The sequence below is a fragment of the Acomys minous genome (genome assembly GCF_964271855.1).
Source record: "Acomys minous genome assembly, chromosome: 4".
In the NCBI taxonomy this organism is placed as follows: Eukaryota; Metazoa; Chordata; class Mammalia; order Rodentia; family Muridae; genus Acomys; species Acomys minous.
The window spans coordinates 96,194,865-96,218,240 of record NC_140486.1 but is presented as its reverse complement, the minus strand read 5'-3'; the positions used below and the strand labels follow the sequence as shown (position 1 = coordinate 96,218,240).

At 45.4% G+C, this 23,376-nt stretch overlaps 1 protein-coding gene across 1 annotated transcript in view; it reads left to right on the top strand.

Moving 5' to 3' along the window:
• Window positions 1-6,324: 6,324 nt before the first annotated feature.
• Window positions 6,325-23,376, top strand: part of KCNE4 (potassium voltage-gated channel subfamily E regulatory subunit 4) — a 60,401-nt gene continuing 43,349 nt past the window's right edge. The window contains exon 1 of the mRNA XM_084780452.1: window positions 6,325-6,661. The gene's annotated coding sequence lies outside the window, so the exon portion shown is untranslated. The remainder of the gene's footprint in view (window positions 6,662-23,376) is intronic.

The window sequence follows — 23,376 nt, the reverse complement described above, 5'->3', positions numbered from 1 at the left end:
GTTATTAAAGAACCCCAAAATAAAGTAGGGTTTTTAGAAAGTCAAAGCCTACAGAGGACCCCTATGGACTTACTCCACCCCACCCCCATCTCCTTCATGTTCTTTTCTATCTGTTTCTGTAGCCTCGTGAGTGGCTGCTTCTGGTAATGTGTTTGTTGTCCTTGGCCTCTTCCTCTCTGTATGTCCCTGCTTCTGCCTACCATGAAGTGAGCAGCCTCCTCTGTCACATCCTTCTGCCACCATGACAGGACTTGCCTTGGGCCAAAAGCAAGGGAGCATGGGTGAAGCCTCTGACCAAAGGAGCCCAAGCACACTCTCTATCTTAAGTTGTTCCCCTCAAGAATTTTGTCATGGTGGTAAAGCAATGCCTCCCAGTTCTGTCAGCTAGAACATGTCACAAACAGGAGTGATAAAATAGCACGTCTTTCCCAAGGACCATGCCAGCAGCCGAGCAGAATCTTGTTGGTGGGAGGCAACTTTTCAACAGTGGATGAACTCATGAGGTTTATGGGAAAGTAAACTCACCAGGAATAAGAATTCTGTTTCCCACGGAGCAGAGGATTCCAGGACCTACCACTTAACTAGATTGCTCTAGGGTGTAGAACCCTGTATTTCTCACACAAGGTCAGGAGCACACTGCTGCATGTTGAGACACCTCCATAGACTTCCTGTCTGGTCCCTGAATCAGCGTCAGAGGGATCTAACTTAATTAGATCAAACTGTAAGCTGAGCCTCTCCTTTATTCCCTTTAACTGAAACAAAGGGGGGTGGGGGAAGGCACCGCCTGGTCCCAAGTACATTTTGGGAAACTTGATGCAGCTCACTGCGAGCAATTGTCTGGCTACTCTCTGAACTTTGAAGCTTCCTTCTTCCAGCTTTGAAAATTCTGGGACACTAAACCCCTTCAAGGCAGGGTGGTTGTGCAAACCTATCAGAGAAGTCTCTAGGGACGAGTGACATTTCAAGACCCTTCCCCTCCTTCCCCCCTCAAATCTCAGCAAAAGGCTGCTATGGAGGGTTAGGTAGACATCCTTTGGAGACTTCTGTGCCAGGGACTGTGGTCTGACATCGCATCCCACCTGTCCAGACCACCTCCACCCTCTCCTTCGCTCTTCCCACTTTCTCCTTTGTCTCAGGTTATAGTCCTCAGACAGGACCCTGAGATAGGGATGTGTGCATTAGGGATGTATGGAGGAGTACTTCCGGAAAAGCCTCGGAGGAGAAACACATATAGAAGAGGCAGCAGCAGGGCCCACTAGGCAGTGCCCACAGAAGGAAGCTTCTGCTAGACTCGGCAAAGGCCCTGGAGTGTAGACCCCACCACAGAGATGCTGGACTCCAGGCCACCGAGAGGACTGTTATGTTCACATCTTATCTATCACGGGTAAGAAAAGCCTGTGGGCTTGGAGCTCAGAGGACCTCAATTTCCTTGCCTTGCTTTTAGACACAAACCCACCCCAGGAACAGTAAGGAGGTCCTGCTCATGAAGTAGAGCCTCAAGTATTGCCATTAGAATCAAAGTGTGACAAACAAGTGGGATATATACCAACATTTAAATTTAATTCCAGGGGGGAGATCATGGACAGTGTAGCTCTTTATCTGGGGTGTATATTATGGTTAAAGGCCGAAGATGGGTGAACTATATCTATCCAATTGCTACTGAGGTATCTTTGGGTCCTCAGTCACATGGGGGCTTGCTTCACTTCCCGCACACTGCCCAACTGCTGTCAGCTCAGCCTTCCACAACACTGTTTCGCCATGCCATTCCTTTTTCACAAGCCTCCAGTGGCTTCCCGTTGCCTTAGTGACGCATCTGAAGCTTCATTACATAATATTTGAGGCTTTAAAGAAAAGGTTTATTTTCATTTTACATGTGTGAGTGTCTTGCTCAGATGTGTGTCTGTAACACCACATGCATGAAGTGCTCACAGAGGCCAGCAGAGAATGTTGGATTCTTAGGAACTGGGGTCACAATTGTTTGTTAGCACCCAGCAGTTAGAGGGATTTTTATTCAGATCATGGCTGCTCTGGAAAGAAATCACATCCAAAGACCTTCTAGGTCTGTGTGATCCAGCTGGAATACAGACACATCTTTAATCCCAGGATACAGAAGCAAGCTGATTTCTGAGGTCAAGGCCAGCCTGGTATAGAGCAAGTTTATGGTTTTAAAAAAAAAAGCATAGGTCCAGGTAAAGGTAAAGCTACATAACTTTAATTCCAGCACTCAGCAGTCAGAGGCATGTAGATCTTTGAGTTCTAGTCAGCTCTGTTGAGTCAGTGAGCTGAGAGGCAGTGCAGTGGACTTGAGTCCATGGCAGCTCAGTATGTGGAATTCAGAGGCAAGTTTTACCAGGGGAGGTTTATAGAGACAGGTTGAAGAGACAACAAGCTAGACACAGGTAAAGACAGAAGGAAGCCAAAGAATGAGAAGGAGCCAGAAGTTTCAAACAGATTGCTAGAGTTAGTTTGAGGCCAAGTAGAGGAGCAATTCAGTGAGAAACTGAGAGAAGCCATATTGAATCAGTCATCTAGGAGAAGAGTTTGAGCTAGAACAGCTGAGTTAAACCAACCAGCCAGAGTTCAGAAAGAACAAGAAAGGGTGAGCTTATTCAGCAATAAGTCTCAGAGGCTGAGAACATTCTAGGCCTACATTAGATTGTATGAAGGCTAGAAGTTTCCAGGACTAGGCCTAGGTTAGCAGACAGAGACAGTAAGCCTCTGAGGCAATAATTATATAGGCAAGTAAAAGATACATTTATAGTGTAGGTGTTAGGAACTGAACCTGAGTCCTCTGCAAGAGTAGTAAACGCCCTTAACTTCTCAACCAGCTCCCTAATCCTGCATTTGAAGCTTTTGAATACCTTACCTCAACTTAACCTGCCTAGTCAAAGATTCCTCTTTTTCCTCATGAGGACCTTCAGCTGCAGTCAGATGAGAATGTGGGGGACATAGAGTCTGAGGATACCATGGACATGAATTCTGCTCTAGACCACCTGGCTATGTGAAACATCAAAGCATCACTCCCCTCTTCCAGGCCGAGTCCTGGTCCATAAATGAGAGCTGGGCATTGGTGGGGAGGTTGAGTAGAGTAGGATGGAGCTGCAGAAGCTGATGCTAGGAGACTGGTATTTAAATCCAAGACTGTGCCATTTCCATGGAACAAGCAGTGATGCTTCCTGGCCCGAATCTGTGAATCCTTGACTTGCTGCTGTGCTGTGCACCTGGATAGCCTTGCCTCTTCCCCATTGGTCAGAATCTCGTGCATTCTTCATGGCTGGTGGGACAATTTCCTCTTTCGTGCAGATTTCCTCATGACTTGAGTCCTCAGTGTCCAGATGCACCTCGGAATTCTCACTGTCTTGAACTATGTCATTGATGTCTTCTTTGCCTTTCCTTTTCTGTCAGTCTCCTAGTGAGGCTGCAGAATGGTCTTCTAGGTTCCATAGATCGCAATTTTGGCAAATGGCTGCATTCTGTTCACTGTCATTCCCATGGTGTCCCAGCCTCCTCCCAATACACAGGTTTTCCTGGCTTTGGAATGGTCCATAGTGATTAAAATGGGAAGAAAAACAGTCATTCTCTGACATTAAAAATGGGGAGGGGGGGGAAAGAGTATATTTTAGAGGCTCTAGTCTCATCTACAGGATAAGGAAGTTGCCATCCCCACAGGAATTTCTCAGGAGACGTAACTGGTCTTAGATAGAGGTGACTGCTGAGGAAAACTATGAGACTGCTTCCTTAGTCAACTCATTATAACACTTTCCCCCTTTTGCGCTACAGCAATAAACAAAACCACCCCAATTAGGCTCACAAAGTCTATTGAACTCAACCTTCGAACACAGCGCATGAGCCTACAGTTCAGCAGCACTGTAGATAATATGATACAGGCACTGGGTGTTTTGGAGGAGAGGCTAAATAACAGTTTATAACAGTGTAATAAACATGGACCAAATGCAACTCTTTCCAAGTGTGTCATTGACTGTCCAGGTTAGCCATCACAACACTCCTTCTCTCTCTCTCTCTCTCTCTCTCTCTCTCTCTCTCTCTCTCTCTCTCTCTCTTTCTCTGCTTATATATTTGTCTATAAACTCTCTGTCATTCTCTCTCCATCTTTCACCTATGATCATCTTCTGTTACACTGCTATTTTCTCAGATTTCCTGTTGGAGCAATAAAATACTCTGACCAAAGCAACAAAGGACGAAATGTTTTGATTTGGCTCATAGTTTCAGACCATAGTCCATCGTGGTGTGGATGTCAAGGCAGCAGGAGCTTGAAGCAGCTGCTCACTTTACGTCCTCAGTAAGAGGAAGAGAGCTATGAGTTGTCATGCTCAGCTGACTGTCCCCATTTAGTACAGTCAGGATTGCCAGCCCAGGGAATGGTGCCTCCCACAGTTAAGATATAGGCCAACTTCCAGGTGAGTCTAGATACCATCAAGTTGATTAACGCCACTCTATTGATCTATGGGTTTGCTTATTTATTTATTTTTCTGAGACAGGATTTCTCTGTGTAGTTCTGGCTGTTCCTGTTCTCACTTTGTAGACCAGGCTAGCCTCAAACTCACAGAAATATGCCTGCCTCTGCTTCCCTCAGTGCTGGTGGGTTTACTTCTTATAGTAACATTGCCTTTCTCTCTCTCTCCCTCCCTCCCTCCCTCCCTCCCTTCCTCCCTCTCCCTCTCTCTCTCTCTCTCTCTCTCTCCCCTCTCTCCCTCTCCCTCCCTTCCTTCTTTTCTTTTCTTTTTCTTCAAGACATTGTTTCTCTGTGTAGCCTTGGCTGTCCTGGAACTTGCTCGGGAAACCAGGCTAGTTTCGAAGTCAGAGATTCACCCACCTCTGTCTCCCAAGTGCTGGTATTAAAGGCATGTACCACCACTGACTGGGTGTATGTGTGTGTGTGTGTGTGTGTGTGTGTGTGTGTGTGTGTGTGTGTGTATGACATAGTTATATATGTCAACACACACATATATGTATATAATGCAATATATGTATAGTGTGTATAGTGTGTATATATGTATGTATATATACACGTATATATTTAATTTTCACACACACATGAGCTCCTGTGAAGATCAGAAGATGTTGGATTATCCTGGACCTGGAGTTACAAGCAACTGTGAGCCACTCAAGATGGGTGCTGGGAATCAAACAGGTCCCCTGGAAGAGCAGCAAGAGTTTCTAAGAGCTGAGCTATCTCAGCAGCTCCCACCTTTAATTTTGAATAGAAATTATACACATATGAAACAGAGACCCCCCTTTCCACCTCCTCACAACCCTCAATGCTCTCTGCATATTACCTTATTCTAGGAACCTCCGTGAAGACCTGTTTGTCCTTTAGGACCCAACTCATACCTTCTACCATTGATGCCTTCAGTTTAACGCTCTAATGGGCACCAGAACTTCTTTGGTTTTTTTCTTTTTTGAAGATTTATTTTTAAATTTGTGTCTCTGTGTTTGTACTGTGTGCCCACACACTCATGTGCTCGTGTGCCCACATGGGTCAGAAAATGATGTTGGATTCCCTGGAGCTGGAGTTACACAGGCTTGTGAGCTACCTGACTTAGGAGCAGGGAACTGGGCTCTGGTTCTCAGTAAGTGGCCTTACTCAGCGCATCACTCCCTCCGTGCCCTTCTTCCTTAAAATCATGATGATGACCCATCTCACAGGCCGCAATTTGCTTATTCGGTTACTTGGTGTTTGGGGTGTCTGCACCTCCATCAGTGCAGACTTCTGCTAGAGTTCCTGCCTTCACTTTGAGGTGTGCATCCCAAAGCAGGAGCCAGGATCACACGGAAACTCTGTGTCGAGCTTCTTGAGGCGTCACCAAACTGCTTTTCACAGCTCAGCATATCACTTCCCAGGGCAGGACATGGAATCCAGAGAGGTTGAGCCCAAGATCATGTAGCTGGCTGCTGAAGGGTGCTAGTCGATTGAGGTGCCTGTTGTGTGACGGGGTTGTGCTTTCCTCAGCTCTCCATTCCTGTGGGTTTTCCTCCTTTCCCTTCCGGTGGTAATTCACATATACCAGGTTGAAGTTTAAATCTTAAGACTCTATGCTCGGTTACCGAGATGAGACTTGATACCCTATGAGCATATACAGGGGGAGGTAATCCCCCTCAGGAACAGTCATAGGGGAGGGGATTGGGGGAAAATGGGAGGGAGGGAAGAATGGGAGGATACAAGGGATGGGATAACCATTGAGATGTAACAAGAATAAATTAATAATAATAAAAAAAAACAAGAAAAAAAAAAGACTCTATGCTCTATCTAATTTCTTCTGTAGAGACCACAAAAGAAAAACAGTCTCCAAAAATCTTGGCTAATATGATTCCTTCCCATAACTCAGGAACGGGGTCTTTTCAAATGGGTTGTCTTACAACAGCAAGCTACCTCCTTCAGTTTTCATTCAACAGCCCCGCCCCACCCGCAGCTCTTTCCCGACAGCTGGTGCCTGTTGTCAAACAGGCTGAGCTGAGGTGAACCAGCTACTTCATGGTCCCTCTTTCCCTCCTCAACCTCAGCACACTGAGTGAATTCTGTGATGTCACGAACAGTTAGGCAGGTGGAGCATAACGGATTCATATACTTGTGAAGTTGAATTTGAAGCCCTCCCCTCCCCGCCACACCGCCTGTGTCGCAGACCTGCCCCTTCATGTCCGTGTATGTACCTCTACTAATTGCTTTCTAACAAACCCAACCTTTCACCTCTGCTCTTTAAACAAGGACATGCAGGTCAGGTTTCTTGGTCGTGATAGCCAGAAAGACTGAACCTCTAGTTTGGTGATTACACCTTGCAGGAGTGCTTATGCTTAGCACCCAGGTTCTGACCCTGGCTCGAAAGGCATATGTTAGGATTCCCCAAGCTGGTGCATCAGGCTTGATTTGGGGGTGGGCTATGTGCCAGCCTCCAACATTGCTTCTAGGGTCATGCCTCTATTCCTCACAGCGCTTCTTGAAGGATGGAGGCTTGCTTGTGGGCCAGGAAAAAATTTGGTTTTCATGAGAGAGAATCATTAACTTAAAACACTTCTAGCCAAGGAACGTTTGGAAACCGAGGCCTGGCGAGGGGATGAGGAGAGGTGATTTGGGGATAGGGAAGGGACCTCAAAAAGCAGGCATTTCTCACGCGCATGCGTGGAAGGAGGACGTTGGCTTCCTTGTAGCTGTAGTTTTATAGCCATCCACTAGATGGTGGAGGAACTCTGCTCACAGCGGCCCAGTGTGGCACAGCCGCGGGTCTGGAAGAGGATGGGTTGGTTTGATGAAGCCTTTACCATAGTCACAAGATACCTGGCATTTTAAAACATTCTGCCTTGAAGATCCAATGGAAAAGCTGAGGTCCTAATAAACTGAATAAAACCTGTAGGGAAGCTCTCAGGACTGTAGGACTGTTTCTGGCCCGTACAAGAGATCAGCATCAGATGGGGAGTTGATAACGGGGTGTGTGTGTATGTGTGTGTGTGTGTGTGTGTGTGTGTGTGTGTGTGTGTGTGTGTGTGTGTGTTTGGGGGTGGGAATATAAACTCCTGTTCACAGGTAGTCTTGGAATCTAACTGGCGGTTTTGCTGTTTACCACACTGGATGTTTTCTATGAAGGCTGCTAAGCTGCGTGCGGTGGCGACAGCAGTAAAAACAGCCCCTGTCTTTGGAGAGCTTGCATCCTAGTGGGACACTGACAACAGTTTAGTTATGGAAAATAACCTGTGTGTCAGATGGCACCGAACACTATGGGAACATCAGAAGGAAGGGCCGGGATGCACCTTTAAATCCACGGCCACAGGAGACCTGAAGGTTTGATGAGAAAGCCCGGAGAACTTTAGGGGGAAGACTTCCGGGCAGAGGGCACAGTAAGGTAAGAGGCCTGAGACAGGTCCAAGGAGGCCAAGGCTGGATGCTTGGGCAGAGTGAGGCTGGAGAGCAGGCTATGAGCCTGAGAGAGGCTGCGGTCAAGAGGTGGCTTTTAAAAATGACGTTTTTCTTAGCGTGTATTAATTGTACACTGTAATGGTTTCATCGTGCCGTTTTCTACACACACATAATGTATTTCCATCACATTTACCCTTGTTACCCTCACCTGTCCCTTCCAACTCCTGATCAACCATTTTCCTCTTCTTAATTAGTTCCCCTTCTTTTACACTTTTTAAAAACTTATTTTGATCAATTCCAGTTATTTACAGTTATTTATTACAGTGGCTGCTCAGCTGAGGAATGTGTTTCATGAGAAAAGGGGAATTTTGAAACAGAAGGACGCTACTGAACCTTGTAGGAGAGAGGGTAATGGCCAGAACCCTACCAAAGCAGCCTTCAGCCATGTTAGCATGCTACTAAAACAGCACCCAGCTAAGCCAGCATTCTACCAGGCCAGCACCCAGCCAGGCCAGCAATCGATGAGGCCAGCACCCAGCCAGGCCAGTAATCTACCAGGCCAGCACCCAGCCAGGCCAGCTTTCCACCAGGCCAGCACCCAGCCAGGCTTTCTTAGCCTTTGCCCAGCTGATGCTTGAGACTCTGCTGTCCAGGCCACAAGGGAAGGCATGCCAGCTTCCTGCCTGTCCATCTTCCATCCACTAGGTGCCAGTGGCCCTGCTGAGCTGGGTTTTGAGGTTGGGTTCAGTATCAATGGGAAGGCTACTCAGCCAAGGAAAACAACCTGACACTTGACAAATGTCTCTGTGTGGAGACCAATGTCCCTCTCTGGAGTCATGGAAACCACTTTATCATTTCCCCGACGCCCTGCTTTTGGCCTAGGCGCAATTTCCATGACATCTGCCCTGGCAGCAGATGGATGCTCGAGACAGAGGCTAAGGTGATTTTTTATTTTTTAGGGAGGTTTAAGCATGGCAATATATGTTTACAAAAACAAAACAAAATAAACTCCTCCCCTCCAAAAAAAAAAAAAAGATTAAGAAAGAAAAATGGCTCTCTCACCCACCTATTGGCCTCTGGCATCTTCCCAAGATGACAAATAAATTTGTATTTCTCCTGGCTTGCAGACGAGGGATCTTATTTTTCTGCCACTGGAATATAAAATTAATTTATTACCTTGGTTAAATTTGATTTTGAAAATGTTCAACTTCTCTCTCTCTCTCTCTCTCTCTCTCTCTCTCACACACACACACACACACACACACACACATACACACACACAGAGACACACACACATACTCAATCGATATTTTTTGTTATTGTTTTAAATAGCTACCCCCACAGACCCAGCATCAGGTTTCACGGAGTGCTTATTTTTCAGTAAATATTTTCCTGGATACTTTCCAATTATTTCTGAAGGACAAACTCATGCTGTGTGTGTAAGAGTTTCAACAACAACAACAACAACCACCACCACCATCACAAATCTTCATGGCAGGAAAGGATCTGATGAACTCAACGTTGGGAGGCTGTTTGAGGAACCGATGAGGCTTTCTCAGAGGGTACTATGAGGCAGGGGAGCAGGGAGAGCCTTGGGTAAGCAGGACTGCCTGCCCACCTTTCCTTCTCCGCTTGGCTCTTGCTACATCAGCTTCCTGGTAGCTGCTACAGGGAGACACATGAAAGAACAAATAAACTGCAGATGGGGAGGAGACTGTGACTAGGAGCATGAAATGGCGTGTTGCTTGCCCATCGCCATCATCAGAGACGGTTGTACAGTGAGATATCATCCCCCCCTTCCCTCCCTGCTTCTGGGTCAGTCCATGTCAGATAAGCCCAACGCACAGATCACTGGTTAGATTCACCCCATGACTCTGGCTCTGACTGGCCCCGGATAGCATGTTGACAGTCAGAAATGATTTCAGCCACCCGAATAGAAATGAAGGTGTTTCAGGCCTCCTGCTTTGTGAACAGAACTCGTCCATTTGTGTTTCTGAGACGGGGCCTTCCACTACAGCTGGCTTCAAACTCATGGCAATTCTCCTGCCCCAGCCTCCTGCGTGCAGAGGATTGCAAAGGTGAGCCATCATGCTTAGTGGTTATTATTATTGTTGTTGTTATTGTTATTGGTATGTGTGTGTGTGTGTGTGTGTGTGTGTGTGTGTGTGTGTGTGTGTTTGAATATGTGTGCTTGTTCATGTGTGTGCATGCCTGTGGATGTGCTTTCATCTGTGTGTGTGTGGGGCGGGGGGTGCGATCGTGCATGTGGAGGACAGAGAACAACTTGGCGTTGTACCTCAGGTCCCTCCCATATCTTGAGATAAAATCTCTTGTTGATCTGGCTCTCTTCACCTAGCTGAGGATGGCTGGTTAGCGAGTCCCAGGGACACACTTGTCTCTGCCTCCCCAGTGCTGAGGTTACAAGTATTAGCCATGCCAACATGTAGCCATGCCATCAGGTCTGGCTTTCTACTTTTTAAAACATGGATGTAGGAATGGAACACAGCTGTTTCTTTTCACAAGGAATGCACTTTACCAACTGAGCTATCTCCTTAGTCTTTGGTTATGTTTTTTTTTATTCTTTTTTTTAGCAATTATTTTTATCATATACATTTATATTATTAAACATAATTAAAATAAACTACATATAGCAAGAAGAATCATGAAACAATCAGGAATTAGATAAATGTTACATTCATAGTGTTTTGGCTAGTTGTATTTTGGTAACCTTGAAGAAAACATCTTTCCTATTGGTGAGTCTAAAATGGTTTTGTTTTGTCTTAAATAAAAATCTCTATGTACATGAAGACATTAAGACCCAAGAAGATACATGAGTAAGAACATGAATTTTTGAGACTTTGAGACTTCTTTCATGCACATGATGATCTTTTCCTTACTCTTTTTAGTATTCTACTTTGGTTTGGCAATGAACACTGTCACCAGACACTATTTGTGTGGTCCACAATGCCCTGGCCCATGACTCCGGTGCTCAGGTGAGAGCCTGTAGGTATGGCTTTGTTTATGGAAGGACATTATATATATTGATATGTGTTTGTCATCTGCATGGACATGACAGTGACTTCATGCTTGATCTCTGTTGACATCTGTCAGCCTTGCAGAAATGCTCACCTCTTACATTGTCATTGCTAGACTGTTTATCTTACTGTGTTTTCATGAGGTTATGATAAAAATACTCTGACAGAAGCAACTTAAGTGAGAAAAGGTCTATTTTGACTCAGAGTTGAAAGTGATAGTTCAACATGGTGGGAACGTGAAGCAGCTGGCTATGCTACATCTACCATCAAGAGGCAGAAAGTGATGCATGTTTGCACTTCGCTCAATCTACCCTTGTGCACCCACAGAATGGTGCCATTCATGGTGCATAAGTCTTCCCAGTTCAATTCACCTATCCAGAGAATCTATCATAAGCATGTGTAAAAGTATTTTTTCTTTGCCTGATGTAATTGTTGTCTCTGATGCTTACTACCTATATCTGCTAGCAGAGGCCTCATCCTGGAAGCTTCTTGCCTTCACACAGTCTAATGTATGCCTAGAATGTTTTCAGCCTCTGAGACTTATTGATGAATAAGCTCACCCTTTCTAGCTCTTTCTGAACTCTTGCTGGCTGGTTCAAACTCAGCTGTTCTGACTCAAGCCAGACTGATTCAAACTGGCTTCTCTCAGCTTCTGATGACTGAATTGCTTTGCCTGGCTTCATACTAAATTTGGCAATCTATTCTAATCTTCTGGATCCTTCTCATTCTCTGGCTCCCTCTGCCTTCACCTGTGTCCAGCTTGTTCTCTCTTCAACCCGTTTCTGTAAGACTGCTTCTTCTTGTGAGAGTTGGACATATCTTATTCTGTCAAATCTTTCTCTGATTTGTCACTTTGTCTGACTCTCAATTAGACATCACTTTCAAACATGGCTGCTTCCTTTTACCAACTAACTTTACCTTCATTGTTTGGGATTAAAGATGTGTGCTAAGGGTGTGTCTGCATTCCATCCAGAGTAGCCATGTTGCTGGATTAAAATCCCTTTACAAGTGCACTCAGAGGCTATCTCTTGGTGATTCCAGATCTCATCAAGTTGACCGTTGAGTTTAAGCAAGGTGAGATGACTACTCTCTGGGCACGAAAAAAGCCGACAATTTTCTTAGTGAGTGATGGAGGCAGCTCCATCTCTTTCTCACTGAGTTTCATGGAAATCAAGACTGTGAGAGACTGGCAGAGCTGTGTCAGGAGGCCTGACTCTCACTGCAGTATCCCAGCCATAGTCCAGAGGAGCTTTCTTCACTAGCAGTAGAGAAATCAAGGCTAATGGAAGATCTTGTCTCAGAGGTCCTGGCCAGCTTTACAGTTATCATCTGACAATCAAGTGTAATATTTGGAGAGCATCTCCTCTGTGGACCCTTAATGGCTTCCTGCCAAGTCATAACTGGCTTCCTCCATGGAGTCTTAAATATGAAGAAAGGACCAACTCATTTATGCCTTTTCTCCATGGATGTAGCAATGACTGCAAATGGTTCAATCTGTGTAAAGAAATATGATTCAGTTAGAAGACATTGTATTGGGAGTCTCTAGAAGAGTGGCCTTCAACCTTTCTAATGCTGCAACCCTTTACTACAATTCCAAATGTCGTGATGATGCCCACCACAAAATTATTTTTGTTGCTACTTCATAACCATAATTTGGCTATTGTTATGAATTGTAATGTAAGCATCTGGTGTGAAGGGAATTTGATATGTGACTGTTGTGAAAGGGTCATTTGACCCCCAAAGGGATCATGGCCCCCCCTCCCAGGATGAGCAAGGATGCTCTGGAGAGATGGACAGATAGAATGAACGTGTATCATGAAGGGCATTTGCTTGGCTTACTCCCAGGGGCTGGGTACTCCATTGATGGCTGTCTGCATGCAGGAGATGAGAACATGGTAGCTGCTCAGACATGAAGCTGAATGCTTCAGTATTCCTAACCTGGCACTGGCTGCTGGTATCCAGTCCACGCTGGAAGACTGAAGATGATCTGTGGGATGACAGTGTGGGATGGTGGCAGCACACTGGAAGAGCTGAACTCACCAGCCACAAGGCAGGTGGTGGAGCTATTATGGTTTTGTCTTTGTGAAGGTGCCACCCATTCTGGGGGAGGGTCTTCTCCCTCCATGACTTCCTCCTGGAAATTCACCGCCACAACCCCACCAGAGGCACATATCTTACATGATCCTAGGTCCAATCGACATTAGCTACCACAGCCATCTCAGAGGATATTAAACCAACAGCAATCTTAGCAGATGTGTGTTAGCATTTCTTCAGGCCTACATAGTACATGTAGCCTTCACCGTACTCTGGTTCCTTACTGTCCTCAGCTGTCATGTGAGATAGGCACTATAGGAATGACCATTATACAAAAGGGTGAAAGCAAGTCTCAGAGCAGGTAGGAAGCTTGAGGTTGCTGGGTTCCAGAAAGGAAACCAGGTCTGCTTAACGCTTACCTCCAAATTCATGTGTGCAAATTGATTTTGTTATGCCTCCTTTTGTGAGCTTCATTTTTACATTTTTGTATAGTGTGTGTGTGTGTGTGTGTGTGTGTGTGTGTGTACATGTGCACACATGCACAAATGCTCCTGTATTAGGTATGTGTGCATGTATGTGCAGATTCATGTTAAGGACAGACGTTGATGTCAGGGTGTCTTTCTCTATTACTACACACACACACACACACACACACACACACACACACACATTTGTTTCCACCCCCACCCCCCCATGACAGGATCTTTCGCTGTCTTAGTTACTTTTCTATTGATGGGCAAAGGTACGGTAACCAAAGCAACTTATAGAATGGGGGCTTACAGTTTCAGAAGCATGGTAGCAGGAAGTCAGGCAAAGTGCCAGAGCAGTAGCTGAGAGATTCCATCTGACTCCCAAACACAGAGCAGCAGGCTAACTAGAAATGGAGTGGGGTTTTGAAATCTTGAAGTTCTCCCTCCACCAGTGACACACTTCTTCATTAAGACTACCCCTCCTAACCCTTCCCAAACAGTTCCACCAACTGGGAGCCAAGCATTCAAGCATATGAGCCTATAGGGGCAGTGCTCATCAGAGCCACCATAGTCACTGAACCCAGAGCTCACTGATTGGGCAGAATAGATAGCTTCTGCGGAACCTCCTGTGTAGGATTCAGGCCTGGCGTCTTACACGGGGGTTGGGGGATCTGAACTCAGGTCCTCATGTTTTTGTGGTAGGTGCTTTATCAACTGAGCCACACATGCAGCTTCCTTTATGAGCCTTTGACATGGTCATTACACATGGGGTCTGACCAGCGTGGGTTCCAGTACGTCTCACTAAGGAACCCATCTGTATGCGAAGTCTACTAACTTAAGTGTTGCTGCTGGTGTGGTGTGGGCAGAAGCCAAGTGCAGAGGGCTAAAACTCTTAATTCCCCTTGCTTTACCATATTACATATATCCCAACACATAGGATCCACCAAAGAATGAAGCAACCATCTTTCTATTCATCCTTTCATCACCCCGGGAAATCAAGTTAAAGATTAAATCCTGAACCTGCAACTTTTCTTAGTCATCACCACCAAGGGCTACAGACCATTAGATTCTAGCAAGCCTTTGACATGTCACTGATTTCTTAATTAGCAGCTTGTGACTCATTGCTGGAGAAAGAAAAAGCCTGCCTATGACCCAGCGCTGTCCTAATTGCCAATTGAGCTGTTCTCATGGGCTCACTCTGTGTATTCTGAAATCCTAATACCGCCACCAGCAATTTCACGAGTGCACAGGCAACTTCTAAACATCTTTAAAGATGCTGCCTCCCTGTGTTATTTCATCTAATGAGGGCAAGGCAACCTTGTCTTCCTCCTTCAGATTGCCGTCTGGGTCCTCTGCTGTCTGCTTTATTGCCAGTAGGGCTCTCTTCATCTAGTCTCTGTTTCCCTGGAATGTCTTCTTGAATTTTAAACAATTTATTTTGGCCACCCTTACACACGCAGAGTGCCCCAGACTCCAGGCAATGCATTTTGTGGACCTTGTATCAAAGCCTCTCTTCACAGAGGGAGCTGTTCTCAACACCAGGACACACATGCTGTATTCTGTCCCTTGTGAGCCCCAAATGTGTGCACTTCCTGGGAAGTGAGTGTAGACAATTCTAAATAGATTAATGTGAGCAGACTAATATTCTGTGCTTAGGGCATTTGTAATCAAATATGGAGGGAAAAGAAGTACACAAACACACACAAGAAAGGCTACAATGGTCATCTGGAGGTGCTCACTGAGGTGGGCAGAGCTGTGAGACTGACAGAGCCAAGATCCTCTTGGTTAGATTAACTGCTGTGGGAAGAGCTGTCCTTACCATGGGCAGGCCCACTTCTTGGGCAGTGGGTTCTGGACTTCATAACTCCAAGAAAACTGAGTTCCGACATTCATTCATCTCTCCCTGTCGCCTGACTAGATTCCACGTGACCACCTACTTTACGTTTCTGATCTTTTATACCTCCGTTGCCCTTTGGCAGGGATGTCAACTTGAAGCAAGCCCTTCTTTCATTAGGTTGCTTTGTCAGGGTTTTATCACAGCAATGGGAAAAGAAACTAAAAACCTTACCAAATTTCTCTGTCTCTGTCTGTCTGTCTGTCTGTCTGTCTGTCTCTCTCTTTCTCTCTCACACACACCCTTTTCTTGTATGTCATTTCTGCACACGAGACCGCCTTTTCCCTCCACCATCCTCTCTACCCTTCCTTCCCACCACTCAGTCACTTAAGTGGCTTCACATGCCTTCCCACATCGCTTCCTTCTTCAGCTCTGCGTTCTTTGCTCAGTCTCCTTTGCTCATCATCCTGAAATACTAAGGTCACCAGACCTATCTCAGCCACTCGGCTTCTCTCTTGGAATGGACTTGTACCTTTGAAATACTTCTATGACTTAGTTAAAGTACAACTCTTTTTGCATTAAAGTACATATCCCTTAACTCTAGTTAGGTGTATATTTATATAGGTGCATATTTACATAGCTGTCTTGTAAATCTTGCAGAAGAGTCTCAACATGAACCTCTGGGCCAACACCCTTGAGGGGACCCTTTTGTTCTGACCTCTTTCACCATATGTTTGTTTGTTTTTTTTTTTGTCTTAAATTTTTTTTATTCATGTAAATGGAATTATGCAGTGTGTACTCTATTGTGCTTAGTTTCTTTCTTTGGACCTTATGTCCATGAGATTCACCTGTTTGTCCTATCAGTTGCTTGCTTTTCTAAGAAAAAGATTTATTTTTATTTTACATGGGTGGGTGTTTGCTTTTATGTATGTACATATGTATGTGTACCATGCATGTGCTTGAGGTCCGAGGAGGCCAGAAGAGGGTGTTGGATCCTCTGGAACTGGAGCTACAGATGGTTAGGATGCCATGTGGATGCTGGGAAACACACTGAGTCCTTGGAAAAAGTAACCAGTACCCTTAACCCCTGAGCCGTCTCTCCAACCTTTAGCTTGTTCCTTTGAATTGAGTTGATTTTAGACATCCTCCAAGGGATGCTCTAAGCACGGTCTCATGGCTCTGAGGACTACAGTGGAGGAGGGAAATGACAGAGAAGTATCTTTGATGCTGAATCTGCTGATGCTAATGGTTTGGGAATTCCAGAGTCTGGGGGGTTTTTAAGGCTGTTTTCTGGTCTTCAAAAGTCAAAATACAATCAAATTTGTTTTCAAGCAAAAGGAAGCTTTGAACTGGGGAGTGTGGATTGCCCCGGAGAGAAGAGTGGACACAGTAGGCCTGGCACTGTGGTGTTTCTTAAACAGTTCGACACTTGAATGGACTTGGGTTTGTGCTCCTCAGACTTCTCAGATCCTGAAATGAGTTGGTGGTTTGAGGGTACACCAGGCACACGGGTGGTAAAAATGCCATGCCTTAGATGCATTTACAGCCTCTTTTATGATCTTCTAACTTGTAACTAAGAATGGGTTAGAAGCGTCTCTGGGCCTGTTGCTTTCAGCCATTTGGATACCTTCTAAAGTATACCTCCCATGTAGAGTGGCTTGGGAAATCTCCAGATAAGACATGCTCTTCTTATACCAAAGAAACCTGGAGACCATTGCAGCCTTTGGATCTCAGCCTGTGCTTATGGAACCGTTGCCATGTGACATGTAAGGTTCTGGGCGATTAAACATCTCTTTCATAACTAAGGAGAAGGCAGCATTGGAAGCTGCGTCTCCTGATGCTAGGAGTAAGGGGTGTCAGGCCCTGTATGGACAACCTCCCAACCTCCCAACCTCCCCACTTCTCTCTCCCATATAGATCTTTACATTTAAGCTTTCTCTCTTTGACATGACTCCCGAAGACCGTAGTACTCAAACTGGAAACATGGCAAATGTCTCTTTGGCACAAAGCAGAGATTAGAGCTTAAAAGCAAAGCTTTACTGTGAACACAACAACACAATTGCCTTTTAGAGATTATATGAGAACGCTTGGAAAGGGGAAAGGGCTGCTTGCTCATGGGCTGTCAGAACACGGTCCAAGAATGGAGTCCGGTGAGGGGAATGCTGTGTGCTTGTGAGGAAACTCCAAGAAAACAAGTCTGCTTTTTCCTGTAACCTCAGTTTCTTAATATGGAATGTGCTTTTGTACTGGGGTAGCACATAGTGAGTTTACTTCATATTATTCAGTACATCTGGCTACTGTTATCCGTTTAAATGCCTCTATGGAAAAAACCATGTTTTTGCCATGTGCAGCTTGTCCCTGTGGGTTGTGCACTTTACTCACGTGATTCTTCTTAACCCAGAGTATAAACTGTCTGATGCTCTGAATAAAGTTGGCTATGGCATGGGACTTTAGTCCACCTCCTTCAACAGCTCCATTCGCCCAGATCTAGAGTGAGAAACAAAAGGCAGCTTGAGCCATAACTTCTCGTGCCTTCTCTGTACCTAGTTGATGCATTTGAAGGAACAACCTTTGACTCATATCTGCTCCTCACCCCCAACTCCCCCATCCCAGCTTCGAGCAGCCACCAGCCCACTCTTTGAATTTGACCTTTAAAAGATTCCACTTACAAGTGTGATCATACAATCCTTGCCTTTCTCTTCCTGAATTATTTCGCTTAGCACAATGCCCTTCAGGGTTATCCCTGTTCTCACAGGAGGCAGGGTTTCCTTCCTTCTCATGCCTGAAAAATATGCATTGCGCGCACGTGTGTGTGCCTGTGTGTGTGTGTGCGTGCCTGTGTGTGTGTGTGCGCGTGCGTGTGTGTGTGTGTGTGTGTGTGTGCATGCACCTATGTATTGCACAATTCTTTTGTATGTGTGTCACATATGTTTCAATCGACTCTGTATTTCTACTTTCTGCTAGTGAATAATTCTACAAAGGACAGGAGAAGGTGGCTGTTTGTCTGAGGTACTGCCTTTATTCCTTCTGGGGATATACAGACACAATGATAACAAGCTGATATAAAAGTGTGTTGGCTAACCTGATGGTGGCGGTCACCTCCCATCACCTCCCAGGATATGCATATATTATAACCTCATGGTTGCTCTGCACAGATACAGTTTTGTCAATTATCTTTAAGTAGAGCTAGGGAAAAGTAAGTACATAGAGCACTTGGCTGGTTCTCTATCTGACTTCTCTCTCAATCCAGCCCAACAAAAGCGCTCCCCAGCTCCCAATGCTTTCACCTCAGATGGAAACCCTGTTGCTCTTTCCTGTCCAACATGGCAGGTGGTCATGAGACACTGCTGTCCTCAGGGAACCTCTGCAGAGTTCAAAGGCTTCGGTGACAATTCCTGTCCCACCTCCAGCTGTTCTGCCTGTCATGAAAAGTGTCCTGGACTGTAACTGCCAGGCTGGAGAGGGATGAGAGAAACCTCGGTGCTCTAGGCATCCTTGCTTTTCCTTAGGTGGCCAAGTGTGTGACGAAATGTCAGGGTCCCTTTCCTTTTCCCTGCTGTGCCTGCTACGTGTGGGCGCACCAAGAGGGAAACCTGGCCTCAGTTTTATGTGTAGAACCGGATCACTTTAGTCTTTTCAATAAACAGATTACAAAGTCGCCGAGGCAGAGCTGCAGGATGAGGGAAGAAAGGGAAAACACACAGCACAAGGTTAAGTCCTGAGTGTAGAACTTCTGGTTCCGTGGTTCGGTTCTGACAGCCACTTAAGAGATTAAAAATAAAGAACACGTGAAGGCCTTTGCTGTAAGATTAAAGAGAATGTCCACATAAAGCTAAAGCTTGGGCTAAAGGAGGCAATGCTGTAGACTGGCCTTTCTTCTCCCATGGATTCTATTTCGGGTATCTCTGAACTAAGGAACCAAACGGAACAACCTGCAGGGACCCTATTCCTGCTAGTGACCCTAGGACAAGGGAGGAATCCAGAGGCTGTCTGCTTGGCCAGTGGAGGACACTTTGTGACCTAGAAGCCCTGAAGCCAGCCAAGCACTCACAAAACCAACTCACATGTGCAGCCTACCAACTGTGATTTTCCATCTCTGTTCCTGCTTTTTCCTCTGTTCTCTGTGGTAGGTAGACATGTCATTCAGGAAACCTGATCTCTGGGCCTCAGAGTCTAGGAGCAGGAAGGAGCTCAGAAGCCATGGCAACAAGACCTTCAATGGGATCAAGCTGTATTTTGACTGAAAGGAACACTGTAAGACTCTGGAGCCTTGTTTACGGGTTGGGGCTCCAGTCTAAAAGATGATGCTGAGAGGAGACATTTTCTGAGTTCAAGAAGCACTCATTACAAGTTCTGGGTCACCCACCTTCCCACAGCATCCTGTTTTCCCAGAGTCTTTGTTGCTCTTAGCAAGCTGAAGGAAAACCACTTCCTCTGGAGGCCTTCCCGAAGCCCTTCCATAGGCTCCGCCCACTTACTGGCCAGCGCTCTCCACCTGCCTGACCTTGTCTAGTGCCCTCCTCAAAGGGGCTGGGAGAAGTGGCGGAGTGACACTTGTCATCAGGTGACTTGTGACTCCCTGCATCATTCAAGAAGTCAGCAGCTTCCATCTTCCCTCTGCAAATGCTTTAAATGTGGAAGGGCCACATCTCAGCACCTGGCCACTCTGCACCGTGTCTTGGGAGCCATTTCTGTGTGGTCCAGGGAAAGACCCCATCCCCATCCCCAGCAGCCTTCTTTTCAAAGTGGCCACATGTCTCAGACACTCTGTAACCCTGGGCTTGCATCCTTGCCTTTTGGATTGCCATCCTACAGTTAGACTAATATTTTAAAATGGTAGATAATGGTTGGGCATCTTTAGGGGTTTGGTGTGATGTATAGGAATGGTTACCCTTTATCCAGAGAGCAACTCAGAACATGTAGGTTGTCTACCATCTGGCGAATATTATTTCCTTGTAACAAGAAGAGTAAAATCCTCTCTTCTGGCTCTTTGGACCAGTGACACAATTTTGTGGTGTTTAATCACCCTTCTGTGCAATACAGAACCTATTTCTCTTAGCTGGCTGACTTGGTACCTGACCATGAATCGCTCCCCATCTCTCCATTTTCTGGACCCTCCCCCCAGCCTCTGGTAACTAACCACTGTCTCTACACTTCGCTACTGTGGATTGTACAGGTCAGTGAAATCTTGAGATGTTTATCTTTCCTTACCTGGCTTATTTCAGTAAAACATGCTGATTTCAGAGTCCATCCACACTGCTTTCCTTCTTGTTTGTCATACACGGGTGTTGTGTATGTGGTGTTGTGGATAAGAGCTGAAGCTAGGCTGTCAATGCAGCTCAGCTGGGAGAGTGCTGTCCTAACACGCTTCCCAATGGAACTGCTGGTTTGATTTCCAGCATTGCATAAACTGGGCTGTGTGGTGTATGCCTGAAATCCCAACACTTGGGAGACAGAAGCAGGAAGATAAGATGTTCAATGTTATCCTCCACGGCATAACAAGTTTGAATCCTTGTCTGGAAAAAAAAAAGCCAGTGCTCTGGGGTCAGCATGCCTGGTTGATTCAGCTTTCTTTTCTGCAAAAAAGGTACTGTCTCAGAACCAACTTGTACGATTATTAAAAGGAATACATGTTACAGCACTTCAGAATTCAAAATAGTTTGTGGTGTGTAGCAAATGGTCAAAAAGTTAGCTAGCAGGCAAAGCAGAAGGAGGGGTAGATTTAATTCCATTTATAAAGCCATTCAAGTGTGCAAACTCCCTGTGTGTCTGAGAGAGGCCCGCCATCCCTCTGCATCTCTGTCATCCCTTTCTCTGCCCATGATGGAGAGATGTGAATGCCTGCACTCCTTCATCTCCCGTCAGGACCAGTGGGGTGTTGGAGAGATTGATTGACTGATTTATTTAAGCAGGGTTTGTCTGCATAATTCTGACTGTTCTGGAACTATCTCTGTACCCGAGGCTGGCCTTGAACTCATAAAGACCCGCCTGCCTCTGCCTCTCAGGGGCTGGGATTAAAAGTGTGTACCATTACTCCTGTTCATCTCAGTTTTTAAAAAGATATATTTGTACTTATGTGTTCATCTATGTGTGTATATGCCACTGTCTGCACAGGTGCCTGAGGAGGCCAGACCAGGATGTCCTATGCTCTAGGTCTGGAGTTACAGGTGGTTGTGACCTACTCTTGTGGGTGCTGGAGATAAAACTCAGGAGCGCAGGCAGAGCGGGGGGGTGGGGCCTCTTAACCGCTGAACCATCTCCGCCAGCTCTTTACTCCCCTTCCCCTCCTGCTTTTGCGTCAGGGTCTCTTACTGTAGTTCAGGCTGGCGTTGACCTTGTGTAACTGAGTATGACCGGTGTGCTCCAGATCCTCCTCCCTCCACCTCTCAAGTGCTTGTGTTACAGAGCTGTGTATCTTCTGGATTTACTTTCTTCCCCCCGCTTTTTTTTTCTTTTTTTATTAATTTATTCTTGTTACATCTCAGTGGTTATCCAATCCCTTGTATCCTCCCATTCTTCCCTCCCTCCCATTTTCCCCTTATTCCCCTCCCCTATGACTGTTCCTGAGGGGGACTTCCTCCCCCTGTATATGCTCATAGGGCATCAAGTCTCTTCTTGGTAACCTGCTGTCCTTCCTCTGAGTGCCACCAGGTGCTGGGGATTGAACCCAGGGCTTCTAGAATGCAAGGCAAGCACTCTCCCAGCTGAGCTATATCTCCAGTCCTCAGCACCTCACATTTTTTTACCTTTTTAAAATTGTTTCTTTTTTAACATATACATTTATATTATTATATATGAATAAAATAATACAGTAGGAAGAACCATGAGACAATCAGGAATTATATAAATGTTACACCCATAGTGATTTGGCTATTTGTATCTAGCAAACTTGAAGTAAACCTCTTTCCTATCTTGTTGGGTCTAAATTTCTGAGTGAAAGTCAATATCTATCATATTTCATCTCCATTAACTTAAAACATCTATCTTTTTTTTTTTTTTTTTTTTTTTTTGGTTTTTCGAGACAGGGTTTCTCCGTGTAGCCTTGGCCATCTTGGACTCACTTTGTAGACCAGGCTGGCCTCGAACTCATAGCGATCCGCCTGCCTCTGCCTCCCGAGTGCTGGGATTAAAGGCGTGCGCCACCACGCCCGGCTTCAACTTAAAACATCTATCTTGATCCAAAAACATCTTAACCCCTAACCAACTAAGCCTAATTGTAAGACTAAACTATCTGGTCTTCAACTCCATCAGAAACTTGAGAAAGAATAAAACTTAAATACCTGAGTGAACCAGAAGTGCAGGTTAGCAGAAGTGCCAATGAGCAGTTTCCAAAATTAAAAAAATGATAGAGACAGTTTGCTGCCTGAACAGTCACCCAATACTCTCTATAACATTGGAGCATCATCTTCGTCCTTCTAGCCCAATATATCTGACAGACATATTTGCGAGGCAGGAACTATTGAGGACTTGCTTACCCTGTCTTGGCAGAGTTCATCCATCAACTCTGCCTACATCCAAGCTTGCCCATTTCTAGGCAAAATTCTGTCTGTGGCAGAAAGAAGGACATTTTACCCAGTGGCTTGCTGCCACATTTGAATATCACCTCACATTTTAAGATGATTTTTCTTTAACTTTTTAAGGTCTTTGTTGTTATTTGTTTTGATTTGTTTTATTTATTTATTTACTTATTTATTTAGGGTTTCACTATGTAGCCCAGGCTAGCCTAGACTTTGCCCTGTATTCTGGGGGGGGGGGTTCTGCTTTATTATTAAGGTCCTTTTTATTTTCATTTCTTGTCTAAAAACAAAACAAAACAAAACAACAACAATGCTATTTTTCCTCCAAGAGCCAACACAAACGACATCACTATCATGAAGCCTTTATGGAAGGAAGACTTAGAGGGATTTAATAGCTTATTTCACTGTATTGCTACAACAACTTTCTCCCATCTGAAACCCTTAAGATACCCAAGTTATTATGACACCCAACGTTGAGCACAGTCAGGCGTGGAGTTGGTGCTCAGAAGTTACTGGAGGCTGGAACACCCACATACCACCCATGACAATCCGTAAGCACCAACACTGGCTTACCTCTGAGACAAGGAAAGCGTTCTTGTTCTTCCCTTCCTGAGAATTG